The sequence below is a fragment of the Haemaphysalis longicornis genome, unplaced genomic scaffold, assembly GCF_048455015.1.
Source record: "Haemaphysalis longicornis isolate Haplotype H1 unplaced genomic scaffold, Haemaphysalis longicornis Haplotype H1 scaffold_147, whole genome shotgun sequence".
In the NCBI taxonomy this organism is placed as follows: Eukaryota; Metazoa; Arthropoda; class Arachnida; order Ixodida; family Ixodidae; genus Haemaphysalis; species Haemaphysalis longicornis.
This window is the reverse complement of record NW_027526253.1, coordinates 237,688-257,104: the sequence shown is the minus strand read 5'-3', so window position 1 is coordinate 257,104 and position 19,417 is coordinate 237,688. Positions and strand designations below refer to the sequence as shown.

General features: G+C 49.0%; 1 pseudogene; it reads right to left on the bottom strand.

Annotated features, from left to right (window-relative positions):
* LOC144165683 (guanylate cyclase 32E-like) overlaps window positions 1–19,417 on the bottom strand; it is a 64,654-nt pseudogene that overhangs the window by 12,505 nt on the left and 32,732 nt on the right.

Genomic DNA, 19,417 nt, shown 5'->3' with positions numbered 1-19,417 from the left:
GATGCCAAAACACGACGTGCAGCCGCCAACCACAATCGTAAAGTTGATAAGCGTTTCCGCGTGGGCTCAACGAGGAAATACGTCTGTCTGTCTGTAACGCTTTGTATGTCACACTCTCACCGCTTAAGAAAGTGCTATCAATAAAACCACATTTGGATTTTACGCTTAGATATCAGACTGTTTATATTGCGCTAAAATACGTCTTTCCAGCGATGCCTGTGCGTAGAGCAGTGAAGACGACTATAAAGGAGATCGGTGTACAGCGCTTTGTAAGAAACATGGGGTCTTATAAAAGTACTTATTAAACACCCTAGGGCCGTTATACTCTCGTGTACGAGTTCTCGTACTCACCATAAGGATGACCTGCCAGCAATGCACTGGAGTGTATTAGTGAAGACGACTTTGAAGGCGCTCGGTGTATACAGCGGAGCTGCATGCTTACAAATTCATCTGACAATTGCCTCACGGACGTTTCTGAAATATATTTCCGCGGGCCTCCTCAATCAAATCTGTCAGCGTTAAAATGTGACTATACTCGGGAACAAGTTAAGAACGGCAATATCACATGTACGGTATCACCTCCGCCTAAGCGACGGACCCGGATGTCAACGGGCGCGCGCGTTTTGAAAGGGCACTGCTATGAATGCGTGATATCGTCTGCCTTTTCTCACCTAGTTTGTCGTTGCTGCAGTAGTTTATACGCCTCGAGATTCGCGATCGCTGCGCCGCCTGCCGCCGCTTCTCCGCGGCGTTTGCGGGATTAGCGCTGCGTGGCTGATAGGTGGTCATGCAGTGTTCTGGTTCTCTTTCGCTTCTCTTTGCCTTTCCGCGCTCTAAACAACTTGTTATGGTGACGTCTGTAAGCTAACTGCACGTTTAGGGCACCTAAAAAAAACAGCTGCGTCTTGGTAGAGCGCTCTAACGCCAACAAGAGCTACCCGGGGAGGCGGTTCTGCGCGCTTCTTGGCCGCTCTTGCGGGCGTCGGCGATGGCAGCAGCATATCACCGCTGTCACCTTCGAACACGTCAGCACAAGTGAATTCTATTTATTGTCGCCTCGCTTAGACCTGATATTGGCACTGTAAGTGGTTGGTTCGTTTTGCAGCGCAGACAACAAATGCGGCTTTGCTTCGAATATGTACGTCGTAGAAAAATATGTTTCGGGGACGTGATAACCCAATAGCTGACAAAAACTTGTGCCTTTTATGGGAATATAAGCCACGCGAAAATGTTAAGTAGACTCAAAGGCTGTGCATTGTCAGATATGTGCCCACTCATGCCTTATAGTAAGAACCAAGGTATATGTTAATGAAGCCACGGGAAAATGAATGGTCTGCAAGTAAGGAATAAATAGAATAGTCGTACGGGAAGGAAAAAAAAAACGAGTGCAGCTTCTGAAATGCTAAAGACGTTTGTTCGAGCAAGGTAGTATTCACCAGACCAACTAGATGCGAAATGCACTGATATTTCGCTAGACATGGGGGGGGGGGGTGAGGAGGAGGACGCTTAACTATCGTTGTTTACAAATGCGGAGCGGAATCAACGAATGAACGTTTTAGTAATCGCACACACAAGATGCGTGTTCACTTCTCGTTTGTTTTCAGCCTTGAAAAACGGCTGGTCACTCGGCGGACTCATTTTTTGAAGAATACAGGATAGGCAGTTCACAAGGGATACGAGGTGTCGTTGGAAGAGTTGATTGATTGATTGCAGGGTTTAACGCGCCGACGCAACGGAGACGATGAGGCACGCCGTAGTGGAGGGCTCCGGATTAATTTTGACCACCTGGAGAGCCTTAACGTGCGCCAAAATCTCGTATACACGGGCTCGTTGGAAGAGTGTCGTATCTGATAAGGGCCTCTGATTTCGGTTTATGCTAGATTCTGCAGTCTCCCTGTGTCATGACTCTTACGACGATGTTTCGAATAAGAGTTTGGTCACGGACGCGGATTACTCTATAAGCCCATCTTCGCGCTTCTCGTGGAGGATAAATGTAACAGATGAATCTTTGGGAGCGCTCACCTCGGGACAAGACGACCCAGCATTAAATTTGTCGTCGTGTGCTGACTCCGGAGTGTAATTTTGCATTATCCGTCGTACTTCTTTGGTACAATGTTTGTGAAATTTATGCCGCATTGGCTTGTTCATGGTACTGATCAATATCTGATATGTGATATTGGCAGGCGTAACTTGCGTGCTGTCAGGTATGAGTGCTCCGCTAGATTTCGTAAGTGCACAAAGTCGATTTACATCATAGTGTGTATGGCCGCAACATGACCATCGGAGGAAACACTGCTTACGGAGACACTGTCACTAAATTTCAGGGCAGCGGAATTGCAATCAGCTGCATGCAAATGCTGGCTTCGGGACGCCGGACTGTGACACACGCCCGGCGCTCATATAGATCTCACTAAGATCGCGTCATAAACGTTTATACTCTCGTGAACATGCCACGCTTGCAAACAGAGTGCCTGCCCCACGTTATTCGGTATTTCGAACGCGGACAAACGATAAATCGCTGTCTTGAACGAGCCCCAAAAGCAACGGCGACAGGGGGGAGCGGGCCGGGGACTCCCGTGCCTGCTTTCGAAACGGGCCGCTAGGGGGATTCCAGTGGCGCCCCTACAGGCCGCGCTCGAGGCGTATAAGCGTATTAAGTCCAGAAAAATCACGTAAACGGCTCGTGCCATGTTCAAAATACTCCCAATAACATCCGGATACTCCCAATAACATCCGGCTGCGCTGATGAGGCAGAGCGGCAACTTCCGTTGCCGTTTTTAAGTTGTACCCTAGCATGTACCCTAGTTGTACCCTAGTTTAGGTTGTACCCTAGTTGTACCCTAGTATAGCACTGACAACGCAAACCACTAACCTCCATGGCAGTGCTCTGAGCCGACAGCCGGGTGAAGCCCACGATGTCGCTGAAGTAGATGGTGACGGAGTCGAAGCTCTCCGCCTCCACCCTCCTGCCACGCTTCAGCTGGTCCGCCACGGTCCTGCCATGGCGTCCGATCAGTCAAGCAGGAAAAATAAAAGCCCCTTTCTCAGGAGAAACATGATTAAAACGCGAAACTTCCTCCCACGCAACCAGAGTCAAAGTCCAAAATCCACTCTCCCAAAGCCGAAAATCCACAATCCAAATCCAAAATCCAAAAAGCCAACGTCCAACCCTACACCACCGAAGTCCGAAACCAAAGTCTAACCATGTTTAGAGAATGAATTGCATCATCATCATCACTTTCCTGTAGTGTGGTTAAAGTGTATTCCATCGCCATCATCGCTTTCTTGCAGCGTGCTTAAAGGTGGCTTTCCTGCAGTGTATATCGTGATCATAGCCGCTTTCCTGCAGTGCGTTTAAAGTTGGCTTTACTGTATTGCCTCTTACTCGGACGAACGACGCTATCAGTGGCGCATAGAAAGTTTCGCTTTAAAAATTGAAAGTTGTTTCGTTGTTTGAGAGTCATCACGTCGACATAGCGAGGCACATTTTTAACCTTGGAAACCGTGTTTCAAACCAAGAATTCGTTTTTTTCGTTTGGAAATTTTGTTAACGAAACGAGAGCGTTGGCAGTCTAACTGCACTTAGGGCACTTTTAAAGCGAAGCTCCCTACGCCTCAATGATGGCGATGTACTTGCGCCAGAACGCACTGCAGAAAAGCCAACTTTACAGAGTACGTTTCCACAAAGGGTACATGACGATGATTATGATGATTGAAACGAGAATCTTTCTCCGGTACAAACGCAAAGTCTACAATCTAATCAGCCAAAGTCCAGATCAACGGCAACGCTAGCGTAACCGAATAAGCACGCTCAGAAGACCCAGCCACGAACTGATAGATACAAAATCGTAACATCACATACGGTTAGCTCAGCGTTGTCGTAGATTTGGACTCTGGCTGATTGGATTGTGGACTTTTCGTCGTTTGCACCGGAGAAAGCTTCGCGTTTAAAACAATCTTCAAGAAAGGGGCGTTAGACTTTTTTTTTTCACCGACTATGCAGCTTCTGCAAGTTCGTTTCTCTTTACATTACTCCTCGCCCGTCCTTACGCACCCCTTTCCGCATTCGATCTTAATTACTATTCTTAGCTTTGTTTTATTAGTAACTATTATTATTAATATTATTACTGTTATTTTATCTCACCCTTTTATCTACCGTAGAAGTCGTTTCTTTCTTCCTGATTTGTGACGCGCGTGCTTTCGCAGCCATTCAGAATATAGGCAGCGTTTTGTTGGTGCAGACGACGGCTACGCCGGCTTTTTGACTGAATTGCCATATAATGATTCCGCATTAGCGAAAACGTAAAGACAAAGTTAAGTTTTCTTCCGAAAGTGAACTCTAGAACAGCTTCACAACGGCTCACATAGGCGACTTCGTGGATGTATACAATGCAAGAAGATAACGTACTTGAATTCTTGCCGAGTATAACGGCAAGACATAACACACAACAGAGGCGAGGCTGCTTAAAACATGTAACAGATGCTTCGTATAACGTATAACAGAAGCTGCACAGGAAAAAGAGAAGGCTGCTATGATTTGTGTCTCCATTTTATTTGCTACATTTATTTCCTCCGGCGGGTGTATGGCAACAAACGGAGGTGGTTGAGCAGCTGCTCCTTTCCAAACAGCCTGTCTCTGTCAGCTAACTCAGTTTGCCGTTAATGCTGTTATACCAGCGTATGTCACCGTTAACTTGCGGTTATAAAGTCGTAGTCCGCCACTGTAACCTCGTTAAGGCTGTGTAAAGCCGAGAGGGAAGCAGAAACCCGTAAATCCTACAAGAAAAGAAAAAAAAAAGGAATGTAGGAAGCTCACACTAACTCGAAATTTTAAGGTCACGAAGCTGTACGCAACCTTCCCGGGCTTCACAACGGTCAAAGTCCACGACTGCAGCCGATTTGTTTCTTCTGCGCTGCCGCAATGACATTTACTCCACTATTGTTGCTATAAGAGTGAGCTTCCTTCATTTTTTTGGAAGTGATATTCATTGGACATCACCCTGGAGGGGCGTACGTACTCTATGACGTGCACGAGTCTTTCTCGTTCCGAGCAAAAGTTCCCCCGGTTACGGCGAGCGCTGCAGTCTTTCTTGTTCCGAGCGAGTGTTCCCATGATTACGGCGAGCGGTGGAGTTTTTTTCTGGCCAATCTTGTCCAGTCTCCCTAAGTGGGTATGCTTGGCTTGACAAACGTGTGCGCCGGGGACGCTTGGCGGCCGCCGCGAGGCACGCACACGCGAGCGGTAGACTTTTCTTGGTTTTGTTAACTGCCGAGCTGTCGCCGCGCGGCCCGTGCTCACGTGCGCGCTTTTATTTGTATTTTTAACTGCGGACACGAAAAATTACCATTTGCTAAACAGCGTCGCTGCTAAAAAAACGCGGGATTTTAGCATTTATGCAGATGCTTCGATGAATCATAGCTACGATGTTTCCGCCTTTCTTTTGTGTCGTGTTCGAGCAGTTTTTGCGGTGCCCCGATCCTCGTGAGTCACTGTCAACGTTCGGCTTCTTCGAGCACATGCATGCCATGCAGTGAAGCGTGATGTGCAGCCGTGCACGATGGCATGTCATTACCCCGATACAAAGGGGAAACCAATAGAAATCATCATCATCATCAACGATTATGCTTGCTTTATTTGAAGCGAGGGCAATGCGCACGTCCATTATCCCTCCGGAAATTTGCCACTGTCCCTAATGCTTCGACAACTACCGCTGAAGAAACCACCATTGCGATCGCCGTCACCACAACCACAGACATTAAGGTTGTAACATCGTAACCATCGAGCTGAGGTTGCATGTCTTCCCCAGCCATAAAAACATTCAAGCCCTGCATTAAATTTAATCCAGAACCACTGAATAAGCTACGCTTTACTTAAGCTAGCTTTTAATAAGTTAGCGTTTACTTAGTGACACTAATCTAAATTGTATACGGACTCCGGTACACGCCTCCCTCCCAGGGAATCAGGTGCCTCACGCCGCTGCCCTTGACACTGCCATCGAGGGTAAACTAGTCCGGGCACTGCCGTCGAGGGTGGATTATTCGGCCTGAGATACGTTATAAAACTGCAGCGTTTTAAGTGCGAATGCACTTCTTAAGCGACCCTGAATCACGCGTCCACCGCCGTCCGTCCGTCCGCACCACATACACACTTAGGGCGATTGGCCAAGAAGAGTTCCTAATTTCTTCAGCACATACCCACTTAGGCCGATTGGCCAAGAATCGGGCGTGAGAAGGGCTAATGCACCCGCTTAAAGGAGTACTGACACGAAATTTCAAAGCTGAGATCCGCTCTAGCAATCAAGTACAACGACAACACAAATAGGTGTCTGTGAATAAATGCATCTTTCTTTCTTTGTAGTTGTGTGTGTGTGTGTGATCTCTCTTTCGCGAACATTACCGAACCGCGCAAATTCAACTCCTGCATTCGCACTTTCACATTCTTCCCCTCGGGGAAATGCGGGGAAATTTTTAACAGGGCGAAGCATAAGAGAGAAAACACGGTACGCTGCGCACGCAACGTACGCAGCACTATTGCCTATACTCGGTGACAACTTAAGAACGGCACCGGTAGCTGCCGCTGTGCCTTATCACCGTAGCCGGATGTTTCTCCGCGCGGCGCAAGTAGGGCGTTACTGGGAATATTTTGAACATGGCGTGAGCCGTTCCCGTGATTTTTTGGACTTAATATGCTTATAAACGACTCCAGCGACGACAAACAAACTGCGTGAGACAAGGCAGACGATATCACGCATTCATAGCAAACCCCTTCCAAAACGCGCGCGCACTGACGTCACGGGTCCGGCGCTTTGGCGGAGTGATACACTACACGAGGTGGTGCCGTTCTTGAGTTGTAACCGAGTATAGTGGCCTTTCTTTCACCCTTGGTTTACCTGGGCAGCATCTCGTAGAGCAGGGCGTCGGCTCGGCGCTTCTCTTGCGCCAGTTGGTCGGTGCGCTGGTCGACCAGCGCCTCCAGGTTGGTGGCGTACGTCTCCATCATGGCCAGCATGTTGTCCACAATGCTCGGCTTGCTGCGTCCACCATAGAGAGAAGAGGTGGCTTCTGAAGTGCGTGCGTGATAACAGCAACTCCGTAGGCTTGAAAACTGCTATACGTTGTTGCGTCGTTTTTACGGCTCAAATGCTTTTTGCGTAAAATACATTCCAATTTTCGTACTGTGTGCTCTTTCCTTCGCGATATACCTAATTGAGGAGGGCGTGAGGGGGCGTGGGGAGGTACTGATGAGGAATTTCTTTGGCCATGTCGCTCATTGTTACAGACGGTTATCACTTTAAAATCTCCTTGTTTGCGGGACTGAAATTTACAGCAAGCAGTTTGAATTTTCCAGGGCGTTCAGGGGTGCTTACGACAACCACATCATTCTCTTTATCTGCAAACAAAAATTTGTTTAGCTACGAGTGTGGCATTTTACACGCGTCACCTTCAGGCACGGTCCCGTTGGGGAAAAATGGCCGGTGACGAAGCAAAGAAAACTGCACGGAGTGAAGGGTGATGGTACAGTTTATTAAACAATGATAAAGTGATAGTTTGCACCGATGTGATATGATTACTGCGCGAAGTTTGAGGGCCGTGACGGTGGCCGGTATGACGTGAATAATCCGAAAAGATGAAACGAACAGAAAGATTTCGAATGTGTTCAATTTGGTCAACTAGATGGGAATGGTCATTCCAAAATAGACCTCGTCAACTGTATATTCGCATTCACTGATAACAAATTGAGAAGTGCTATAGTCTAGAGCACTCTAACCCGGTGTACGGTTTGAAAAAAAAAATAAATGTCCCGCTTCTCTTAATCCGTATTTTGAGCGCAGCAGCTGCGATAATTTCATTTTGGTATACAATGTTGTAAATAATTTATAAAAGACATACGTATGTACGCAACCATCGGCGGCGTGCACCACTGGGCCCTGGCTTCGGCTAACCTCAGCCTCAGCGCGTTTAGTAGCAGCGGCGGACGAGACACCCGTTCTGGCTGCATCACTATAAAGAATTGCGCAGGGTAAGAGGTTTATATAATGTTTATATATAAGGCTTACATAAGGTTTACATCTCGGTTTTCTCTTCTGATAGAGAGACTTCTCTATGACTGCAACGCAACAAGAAGATCTCAGGACACAGCTGTTCGCGCCGCCGCCGCCGCTAAGCCTCGTCTAGGGCGGCGCGCTTCACAGCAGGCGCCACGGACAGTGCCACGCCCGCCGCTCTCCTGCTCACTTTCCCGCCATTTTTAAAGACGATAGTCTTTCTTGGGCTACTTAAACCCACAAATTTTGGTCTGTCTGTAACTCGATTCAGCCACCCGGCCAAAGTAAAATTGGTATTGCGCAATAGTCTTATATGCTCACAGCCAAATGTAAGCGTCTAAGCCCGGTTTATATGTTCATACTTGTCAACTTTGTTGAACAAGAACAAGACATTACGCAAATATGAAACCGGAAATTAGTACACAAGGAATATTTACAGTGTTCCTTTATTAAAAAAATTCATGGATGCTTGGTTTTTCGATAGCAAATGATATTCTACATCTACTGCGGAAAACTGCCGCCTCCTGGCGGCATATAAAAAATCACGCAGCAACAGCAACGAAGTTCCACTAGCTAGGTTCCACGTTCTGCTTGCAACGCACGTGGAGCACAGCCACGCGGTTCTATAAACCTTCAAGTCGGCCGCCTCGATTCACGCGCGTCTCCGCCGTACTGCAGCGCTGGCATCGAGGAACCCGGCCTGTAGCAGTGGAACGCGGTAAATTCAAATCGCCTTGCGCAAACCTTTAGTGTGTTTGAGCGCGACGGTACAGGAACAGCATGAGAGGTGAGCGGGAAAGCAGAAGGGGGCATTTGCTTGGCAATTGTCTACAAAGACTATCGTCTTTTGACGACATTTGCACATTTGCAACGAAAAGAGCAAATACGCGGCCAATTTTTTTCCTCCCCTTTTCTCCTCATGCCACAACTCTTTCCTTGGCTTTCCTCGTCGAAACGTCTCCGCTATGACCATTTTGTCTCCCCATCCGCTCTGGGCTCATTGTTCGCTCGTCCTATAGTGTCAAGGTTAGGCAGTGCATCGCGTAATCTAAGGGTTGCGCAAAAAAACGAGCTTCGCAAGCTTACAGGCCCCGACGCATGGGTCTGAGCCGTGCGCGAACGGCCTTGAAATCGGGCCGCTGTTCGGGCGCCTCGGCCCAGCAGTCGCTGAGCAGCGCTCGCACGTAGTCTGCGTCCCACGGTTCGGGAAGCTGCGATAGCGGGGGCCGGAACGGACACTTGCGGCTCTCTACCGGCGGAGGATGGCGCACACGTTCCACAATCTCTGCAAGAACCATCTCTGCATGAATCAGCCTGCAAGAATCGGTCCATTCCACAAACTCTGCAAGAATTAGTCTGAATCAGCATGCTGGTATTTTGGATGTAAACATAGTGCATTATGAGATATCCTTTGGCCGGTTGGTCGTATACTCGGCAACTTCGAAGTGGTTCAGTGGACGCAACAATAAGTAAGGAACAGCAGGATAACGAGGAATACATGAGCACAGCTCGTCCTCAACTTCGCCATACTCCCTCCCGCTTCCTTATTTTTACAGCGAAGCTGTTTAGCAAATCGTAATTTTTCGTGTCCGCAGTTAAAACTGCCAAGAAATTGCCGATCGCGCGCACGTGAGCACGTGTACGTGAACGCAGGCCTCGCAGCATCCGCCCGGCAGTTAACAAAACCAGGAAAATGCCCACCGCTCGTGCGTGCGTGCCTCGCGACAACCGCCCAGCGTCCCCTGCGCACGTTCGTCAAGCCAGGCATACACTTATGGAGATTGGCCAAGACTGCAGCGACCACCCGGCAATTAAAAAGACTAAGAAAATGCCAATCGCTCGTATGTGCGTGCGTGGCGGCAACCGCCCAGCGTCCCCCACGCACGTTTGTCAAGCCAAGCATAGCCACTTAGGGAGATTGGCCAAGACTAGCCCCCCCCCCCCCCGAAAAAAAAACTACAGCGTTTGCCGTAATCGCCGCAACACTTGCTCGGAATGAGAACGACTCCAGCGTTTGTCGTAATCGTGGCGAGACTTGCTTGGAACGAGAAAGACACTTCATAGCGTACGCCCTTCCAACGTGGTGCCCAATGATTATCACTTCCCCCCCGAAAAATGAAAGAAGATCAGTCTTTTAGCAACAATGATGGAGTGAAGGTCGTTGCGGCAGCGAAGAAGCAAATCGGCTGCAATCGCGGACTCAAACCTTCTTGATGGTCGTGAAGGTTGCACACAGCTTCGCTATCTCCGAGTCTTGCGCGTTAGTGTGAGCTTCCTTAATTTTTTTTGGTACAAAGCGGCACCAAGGGAGCAGGACTGGGCTAGCGCATGCTGTTTCAGCTGTCAGACTTCGCCTGGAACTGGAACTGGAACTTGGCACTTGTTCAAAGATGTCATCCGAGTCAGCAGGAAATACATATTACCGGTTGGGTTGAGATTGGTCTTTCCGAAGGGTCCCGCCCTGGCCAGAGTCTCGAAGAGCACTATTGCGAAGGAGTAGACGTCGCCACAGGGCGTGCCTTCCGGCGGGCCGTCCGGATCCCGGAGGAGCTCAGGAGCGCGCCACAAGAGTCCTGCGCGTGGACGTTTTGGAACGACCAGCTTGTTCCAAAGCCTGTTTTCTTATCGCTCTCTTCTGCAAAAAACGGACCCACACGGAAAGGGTTCCGTTCTTCCTAAAACCGGCTATGCGGAAAAGAGAGACCAGTCGGACCATGTCGGGCTCAGTCGGACTAAGAAGAAACCACCCTTTAAGGACGCGTTTTGCAGAGAGGGACAACGCGGATATGGGAAGAAAGGAGGCCTTACACAGATGAACCCTTTCCTGCTTCTATTGTTTACTTGAAATGAATTCATGCTTTTTATACTGTATAGTCCCTTATATTTTTTAAAGAGCTTGCTGTACTGTTATTTATTGCTGCCTAAGTTTTAGGGCTCAAGCCCCTTAGGTGCTGGGGCTGTTGGCGTCGCCTGTCGTCGCCGTAGTCTCATGTAGTCACGGTGATCAAACACCGGGGCACTCGTTAACGCCTCGCGCTAGAGAGCGTCGTGCTTCAAATACAAGATACTTTTGTTGCAAAGCTGTAGACCTCTACCTCCCAACGGTTTCATCAACGTTGGCAAAAACGCCAAGGCGCCAAGAATACACTTATACACTGCATTCGCCCCTCCCAGGGTTTCACGTTAGCGGAGATGGCCCGGGATTTTTTGCAGTTATTACCACGTTGTTAACTTACCGAGGGTCCCGGTACAGTCATCGACTTTGAGACCCTTGTCTATTATTGTTTCTACTTTTGTGTTATTTGAATAATGCACTTCAGTAAACTTCTTTGACTCTTTGAACGTATTTGCTTTTTTTTCTTGCGCCAAGAGGTGCAGCCCTAAAGAATCCATTCGCGTTTCAACGCGCCTCATTTGAACCCGAAACGACACTCAGCTGTGGTCCCTGCAGGGTTTCGGGCGGTCTCCCTGCAGGTGCAGGGTTTCGTCGTTCGCGTTGTGCTTCAGCTGCGCCAGTCCGAAGTCGGCCACCTTGAGGACCCAGCGGCTGTCGACGAGGCAGTTGGCCGACCGCAGGTCGCCGTGGGAGCGAAGGGGGCTCTCGTGCAAGTACACCATACCCTGAGGCGTGCCGAGGAAAACCGTTGCTTGTGTTGCACGAGAGCTTAAAATCGGAAGTGCGTATGAAGTATATTTATTGATGGACCCTAAAAAATCTTAACATGCCTGAAGAAAAGAAACTCTCTCCTTTTCAATATGTGCGGTGTCAAACAGACGTTCTTTCGAGGGTTCAACATACCGTGTCCGAGGTCGTTGCTGAAGCCCCCGGAACCGTAAAGTTCATCAACTCACCCACATGAGAAAATACGGTGCCCCACTAAATGCCCTCCTGGCAGTGAATACGCTTGCCTGGAACACGCAGTGGAACGCTTGCCTGGCATCACCGCGTTGAAAAAACTGGTTCTGACGGAACGGGTTCCGTAAAAGGTCGCCCCTGGAGCGAATTTGGCAGGAACTGGTTTTTGGGAGGACGGATGCCCCAGTCGCTGCTGGAGCGAGTTCGAGGGAAACTGGTTAAACCCAATGGTTCCGTTTTACCAAAAACCGGTTCCCTCCGTATTCATCCTAAGGAGCGGATTTCTTACGGAACCCCTTCCGTTAGAGTCCGTTTTCGCAGCACGGAGAGACAAAAAGCTGGTTTACGACAAACACCCGGATCCGGTAGGGAGGGGTGGCCGAAACTACGACGAGACGTCGCCCACATGAAATGAAAATGCACACGTAACGCGTTGGCGCTGGAGAAAGTCGTATTAGGTGCCGAAACTTCAAGTTATAGTTTTTGTAGTCTCCGGCACACACGTTGTTTCGATTGTTATAACGCTCCCGCGACATCACACCCCATCCCGAGTATACGCGCACCTCGCTTCGCAGACTCGGTGTACGATTTAAACAACGACGTTACGTCCTCCTGCTCACCCGCACGAGGTCGGCGACAAGCGAGGCGACGAACATGGCGTCCAGCTTGATGTGCTCGTTCTCGAGCAGGTCGCGCAGGCTGCCTCGGCTGCAGTACTCGCTGACCACGCACACATTGGGCGGCTCCACGCACACGCCCACGAAAGAGCACAGGTTGTCGTGCCGCAGTTCCCGGAGCTGCTGCAGGAACCGAGAGCACCGAGTGGGGTAAATTTGTAGTAAGAGGCGATGCTAGGCAAGCTTCCTCGACGGAATGTAAGCGAGCAATGATTGAAACCAACCGACAATGCTATAGGCGATACTAAACGAATTGTATAACCCCAAGTAATACTACGTGTCAGTGCGGTTGGGATGTTGGGATGTTCGACGATCCGGTTTTTGCTGTTGTAGCGTATTGTGTTATCGAGATCGTAACGACTTCCTTACACGCGACCCTACATTAATGACGAAATGAAACGATGTCTGCTCAACAGGTTCGGTGTTCACCGAGTTACGTTCATTGGTAAATTGCACGACGAAGCGGTTTCACGTATTATTAAGTTAATAGTGGAACGTATGCCCCAATTAGCGAACGATCACGAATACAACGTCCAGTGACCCAATATCTGAGCTACACGCAAAAGAGGTTAATCCTCACCGAGCAGACAGCGAGCACCGCATATTGGTTATTTTAAGAGACATTGGCTGGTCAATCATTACATGGACCAACTGATCAGATGGAGCGATTGATTGACTCAACATGCCAACGGGTCTTGATCTACAGTCATGCCGATGAAGAGAAAAGAAGCCCGGAGATTCTTTCAACGGAGTCATTCACTTGCCACAGAATTTACCCCTATTGACTCTTGCGGAGAGAGTCAAGGTGCTCTTTTTAGAGACTCCCGGGATGCCATCACACCAAGAGTCAAGAGAGAGTATCCAAGGACTATGTAGGACGTTGTCGCTACGTCTCCAAATCTGTGAACAGGGTACAGTTGAATACTCTGTGACTCCAGCAAACAGATTCCCCCGACTCTTTTTAACAGTCTCGGGAGGACTGTTAGACCAAGGGCGGTATTCTCGAGTTTTGTCCCTTTTGCGTCCCTTTCAAAAGTGTCCCTTTTGGCGAGCACTGATTGGCTAAAAGCAAACAACCGGAAGTGACGTAACGCAAGCGCAGCAATCCTACTGCCAACGCCCACTGCTTAAACGGAAGTACGTCTCAATAAAAGCGACGCAAAAAAGACGTTCTCAAAAGGGACAGTTACGAGAACACCGCCCCAAAAGTCGAGTGGGAGTATGCGTGAGTCTAGGGCGAGCAGCCCGCATGACCCGCCACCGACACTACGCACCATGTTCAGGTGCATCTTGATGCCGCGCGTGATGACCAGGGGAGAGCGCCGACGGATCCTCTTGACGGCGCACAGGCGACCCCGGTAGACGCCGACGGGAGCGTACAGCTGATGCGAGTAGCGGAATTCGGGCTGCAATGACAGGGACAGCTGGGATGACGCCGTCGGCACCGGCGCCAGACCACCGGTCTGCGAGCTGCCATCGCCGTTGCTGCTTTCTGCCTGTCCACCACTTCCAGCACCATAGCTCTGGAGAGAAACGGGTAGACATAGAACGTGATATTCCACTGCCGCAATCATTAAATAACGCCTAAAAGCCATACACCTAACCGGTTTTGTGCGATTGGGTACATATTTCACAGGGAGAACAGAATGTGTAGGCCCAGAGGGCCAAGCGGTTTACTTTTTTTTAAGGGACGAAGCACTTAGGGGCTCGGGCAGTCGGCGTTTCCTGACGTCGTCTTATGTCTTCAAGGTAAATGAAGCTGTCAAACGATAGTCAAAAACAAGTGTATAATGGATAAAACAGGTTCAAAATGAACTAACATGATTTAAACTAATTTGAACTACAGGAGTATTCAGCATTTAATAACCGAAAATTCTTAAATTCCGTCTCAAAATTGGTTTCAAACGCCAGGTTTTCTTCTGTAAAGCGTATTTCTTAGCATGCTGCGGCGTGTGACACGAAAACAACTTACGGCTAGTTCTTTATGCAATTGCTTAAATCCCGTTAAACGCAAGAGAGGGCGCCACCGCCTTAGCAAGCGCGCGATTGCTCCTCCCACCGGCACTTTTTCGGCGCCCAATCAGCGCACGCCGTGTGGCAAGAGAGGGACTTACAATCTTTGAATACATCCGCCCCTCGCCAGATTTTACGTTAGTGGAGACGGCCCAGAATTTTTAGCCGTAGAATGCCTTTGAAATTTTATGTTAGCATTACATTTCTGTAAGCATTACATCTGTTGCAGGTACCAAACCCGTCTTCGATTTTGTTCTGCATGCCCGCTGTATAAATCGAGCAGATATCTTTACGGTTTGTTAAAAAGTCCAAGACACACGGAAGACAAATTCATCTTGGTTTGTTCTTTTCGGCGTCACTGGAAAAAATTCAGTTGCGAGGGATTGGCCATAATAACAAGACCAGTCACTTGCTAGGTAGAATTGGGTGGCCATATGTCCCGGGCCCGTACCCACGTTTTGCACGCGTTTTCACGCGTGGATCATGTCCATGCTGGCGGGGGAAGGGGGGAGATGGACCATACGTAGACTGTATGTGTAACGTGCCACGAACGCCGGCTCGTTTGCCTCCTATCCAACTTCCTTGCTTGCTATCTCGGAATATTCGAAATCGCACTTCACGTGCTTGACTACTTTCTCAAAGGGATGCGCGTCTACTAAATTTTTTTTTACAGCGTAGCTGTTCGTATTTTTTAAATGCAGAGCATTTCAGTAACTCACGATGTCACCTGCGTTGACGTCCGTAGTCGTAGTCCGCACCCCTCCCCCTACACTATATAAAAAAAATACCATCCGGCGCCTGGTTTCGATCCCTCGACCCTGCGGGCGGAACGCAATGTACATGGTGCTCTGCCCACTGCGCCACAAAGCCGACACAGAATGGGAGGCTACGAACGCGCCTTATATCCTTGACTCATTCAAACTACGTCAAGAAGCTGCTGATACAACGCATTCACTACCACCAACTCCACAAACACTAAACGTTAACGCAATACACCCACCCCCCTATGCGACGCATTTACTCGAGTCCCCCTCGCGGGGAGATGGGACCGCCAAAAACAACGCGTTGTGGACTGCGCAGTAAGGTGCCGGCACGTGCGAGAACCGCTCGCGCTGTTCGTTCCAGGCAGGGGGCGCGCGAGCACTGCGAAGGCGGGAAATTTGAACTGCTTTGGACAAACCTCCGTTCAAGTCATCAAGAGAGAAGTGAGACAGGGAGGCGATTAGCGTGATGGGTAGTAGCAGTAAGCGGATAACGGTGCCACAGGCCGTTATGGCGAATCACTGCTCTGCATTTACGACAGCTTTCACGTTGAGTGGAACGGCTTTAATTTTTTGCGGTGTCTGTGCGCAGGAAGGAGGTGGGAGCAAGCCGAAAGCTGCAGGAAGGAAACCAACCAGCCAACAATAAAATGAACGCTACACAGTCGCTAACGTTTCACTCAACATCAGAGGGTACGTCACCCTATCGACTTTTATGCAGATGACCACGTGAACATATGAAAAACGAAAGCTCGAAGGCCCGCCACGAACACGTGCACAGCCAACCGGCGACCACGTGGACATCGCCGGCCAACAAGGCGCCGTAGGTTTAGCACGAAGACAGAACGAGAGACGGAGGGTGTTGAACGAGTAGCTCGGCACCTCACATCTTCGCTGGCTATCCGCACCTATAGGACAGGATGGCTCCTCGATATGCTAAGCGGAGTGTATATGGCCAGGGTCCCGTGTATTTTTTGTCTACGAACAAAACACTCTCGAGGCTGCACGTATTTTGAAGTGTGATGTGTCCTATAGCGCGATGCGTTGGCAAGAAAACGTCTCGGGGTGTGTCATATTAGTGCGCCGTCACCACCAAAGTCACACGCCCTTCAAAACATTAGTTTGGACCTCATGCTTATATACATCTCATCACTTGGATGCGCATCTTGAACAGGTTAGCTTAAAATCATGCACTCCTCCGTCTAACGACGACGACGGTTGAACGCGAGGCTTTCTCGTGCGGGATTCTTTGGTTGTCATCTGGGTTTGGAATTTGACTCGCAGTTATAAGTTGGACTTTGACTTGTTGAACTTTGGCTTATACTCGCACCCAGTTTGGACTTTTGATTGAAGCGGCTTTTGCTTTGACCTTTCACCATTTGATTTCGCACGAAGAAAGATTCGCGTTCAACAACCATCGCTGTTAGACGCAGGGATGCTAGGTTTTTAGATTCGACGCTGAGAGGAGCATCTCTTGCCGGCGGCCCTGTCCTGCGTGCGTCCGTTATTCGCGTCCGCACAGCTGCGTCTCTCCTCCGCTCGCCTCCTCTCCTCTCTCCGATAGCGAACGCTCTCTCCCAACATCTGCGGTCGCGCTGCGGGCGGCTGCGCACTGTGCGCATGTGCAGTACTCTCTCTGTCCGCTGTCTCCTCTCCTTCGGGCGCGCTGCGCATAGAAGCGGAGTGCCGTGCTCCGGCCGGTCTCTCAGTCGACGGTCGTCCGCGCTTGCGCTTGCGCTTGCTCTCTTGCCGTACCCGACGATTGCTTGATGCGACGCCAATGGAACCCCCTTCAGCGTCGCATCACACCAGGGTTCCCGCGAGGGGAGGTGGGCGTAATTTTCTGTCTAATTTTGCAAGTCCATGCACTCCTCTCTGAATCCGAACTGCGCCGATCGGTTGTGTCGGGATGTCGCGATCGGAGAGACGTCGGCTTCATAACGCGAGGGACCCGGGTTCGATTCCCACCACGGGAAGCGCTTTTTTTCACTTCACTTCACTCACGATCATAATAATTTTCAGAGGTAGCTGGCTTTACTGCAGCGCAGGGCCGTACCCAGAAATTTTTTTCGGGGGGGTTATGAAATTTGGGAAGGGGGTAGTTTTGCTGAAAGCAAGAGTAAGTATTGTTTACGCGCTGCCTGGAAAAGATTTCGGGAGGGGTTTGAACCCCCAACCCCCCTCTCTGGGTACGGCCCTGCTGCAGCGTATTTTGACGCGACATACGCCGTCAGTGAGACATAGACAGCTTCGCTTTAAATAGGTACCATTAGCAATATCCAAGCATAATTTAGACCTGAAGCTTATACGCATATGCGTTTTGAGTGAATTCTAGTTATGAATGGGCGCCATTTCCAGGATCAGCGGAGTCAAAAAAAAAAAAAAAAGGCAGCACCCGGGCAGCACAGGACTGTTCGGCCTAAAACAGGCCGGTGTACTTTGGCCGGTGATTTTCTGTCCGGCCGTTTTCCGGCAGCCATGTTCGGCCCATGTCCAAATGTGGGCCTTTTGGCCGTATACGGCCGTACTCCCATGGCTGTCCAACGGCCAGTGTCCGTCGGCCAGTCGACCGGCTTACGGTCATACGGCCAGATTCCAGCCGTAGGGCTCCGGCCATTCCAAAGCCACCCGTGTACGGCCGAAGTACGTCCGCCGGAGGACAGCCGAGATGCGGTCGTCGGACTCCAGCCGGACTACAGCTACCGGAAATACGGCCGTCCTACGGGCATTGGAGTTCAGCCACAGTACGTTAGCTGTACTGAGGCCGGTCACTGCACGTCGCGCAAGCAGATGACTCATTCGCGCAGTGCAGAAGCAGCACAAACCCAGCATTTTGGGTCCAATGCAGCCACATCAAAGTGAGCTCGCGCGCAACCACCAGCCGTCAAGCTTTCAGCGCAGCCTTGCTTAATTACCAGCCTCAGTAGACAGCAAAATTCATTTATTAAACAGTGCTCACAAATTGTCGTTCCTTTAATTGCTGTGCCTCATTTACTGCCGAACACAGAAAATATTCAGTTCTTTGTAGAGCTTGAAAGGATGTATTGTCCAGGTCCTGATATCCTCTGTGGGGCGGCTTACCTATAATAAACGGAGAAAGAGGAGGGGGGGGGGGGGGCGGAAGGCGCATACTTTAGTGGGTTGAATTTCAGAGAGATAAATTGCGCCGCTTTTAGCCAATTTCTTTTAGGGCAATATTCCGGAACACTTTCATGCTATGACTACATAAACTATTTTTATAACAGTTGCTTGACCAATTTTGATGTATATAAAACCGGCGTGAATGCCTTTACGAAGCGTTTTGGTTCTCAACAAAACACTCAGGAGCATTTAATATAACTCCTTCACAAAAAAGTATGTCCAGTTTTTGCCCATTTTTTTTGCAAAGACATTTTCTACTCGATCAACTTTTCTGATGATCTTGCGCAGGGCTAATCCTAAGAAGGAGCGAACAGGTACTTTCATTTTCAATCTATTTTAATGTTGTTTTCATGAGTATACGTCCACACCACTTAATTGCCCGAAAGAGCTTAATTTTCTTCTAATGTCATACTACGTTCAAAAAATTCTAGACGCGTCGCGAATGACGCCCTGCTTCAGGTGGCTGCAGTTGTATCCCTTTGTGTTCACGCAAGGAAAGGCGTAAAATTAGAGTTACATAATTTGTTTCAAACCAATAACATAGCAATGGTAGCATGTATACAGGAAACCTTGCATACTGCAACGAATAGGGCAATAAATATTTTATTGGTCAAGGTTGAATGCGTAGGGTTCTCAACCCGTCGGAGGCAAACTTGCCCCTCTGGAATTTTATTTATTTATTTATTTATTTATTTGTTTATTTATTTTTATTCATTTATTTATTCATTGTTTTATTTTTTATTTATTTATTTATTTTTTTATTTATTTATTTATTTATTTATTTATTTATTTATTTATTTATTTGATGCCTGCTTGCCTTTGCATGCATTACAGAAGGGAGATACATAACACTAAGCATTAAATATGAGACAAAATAACAAAATAATTCTACAAAGCGCGCTGAAAATCGTCAATATAAACAGT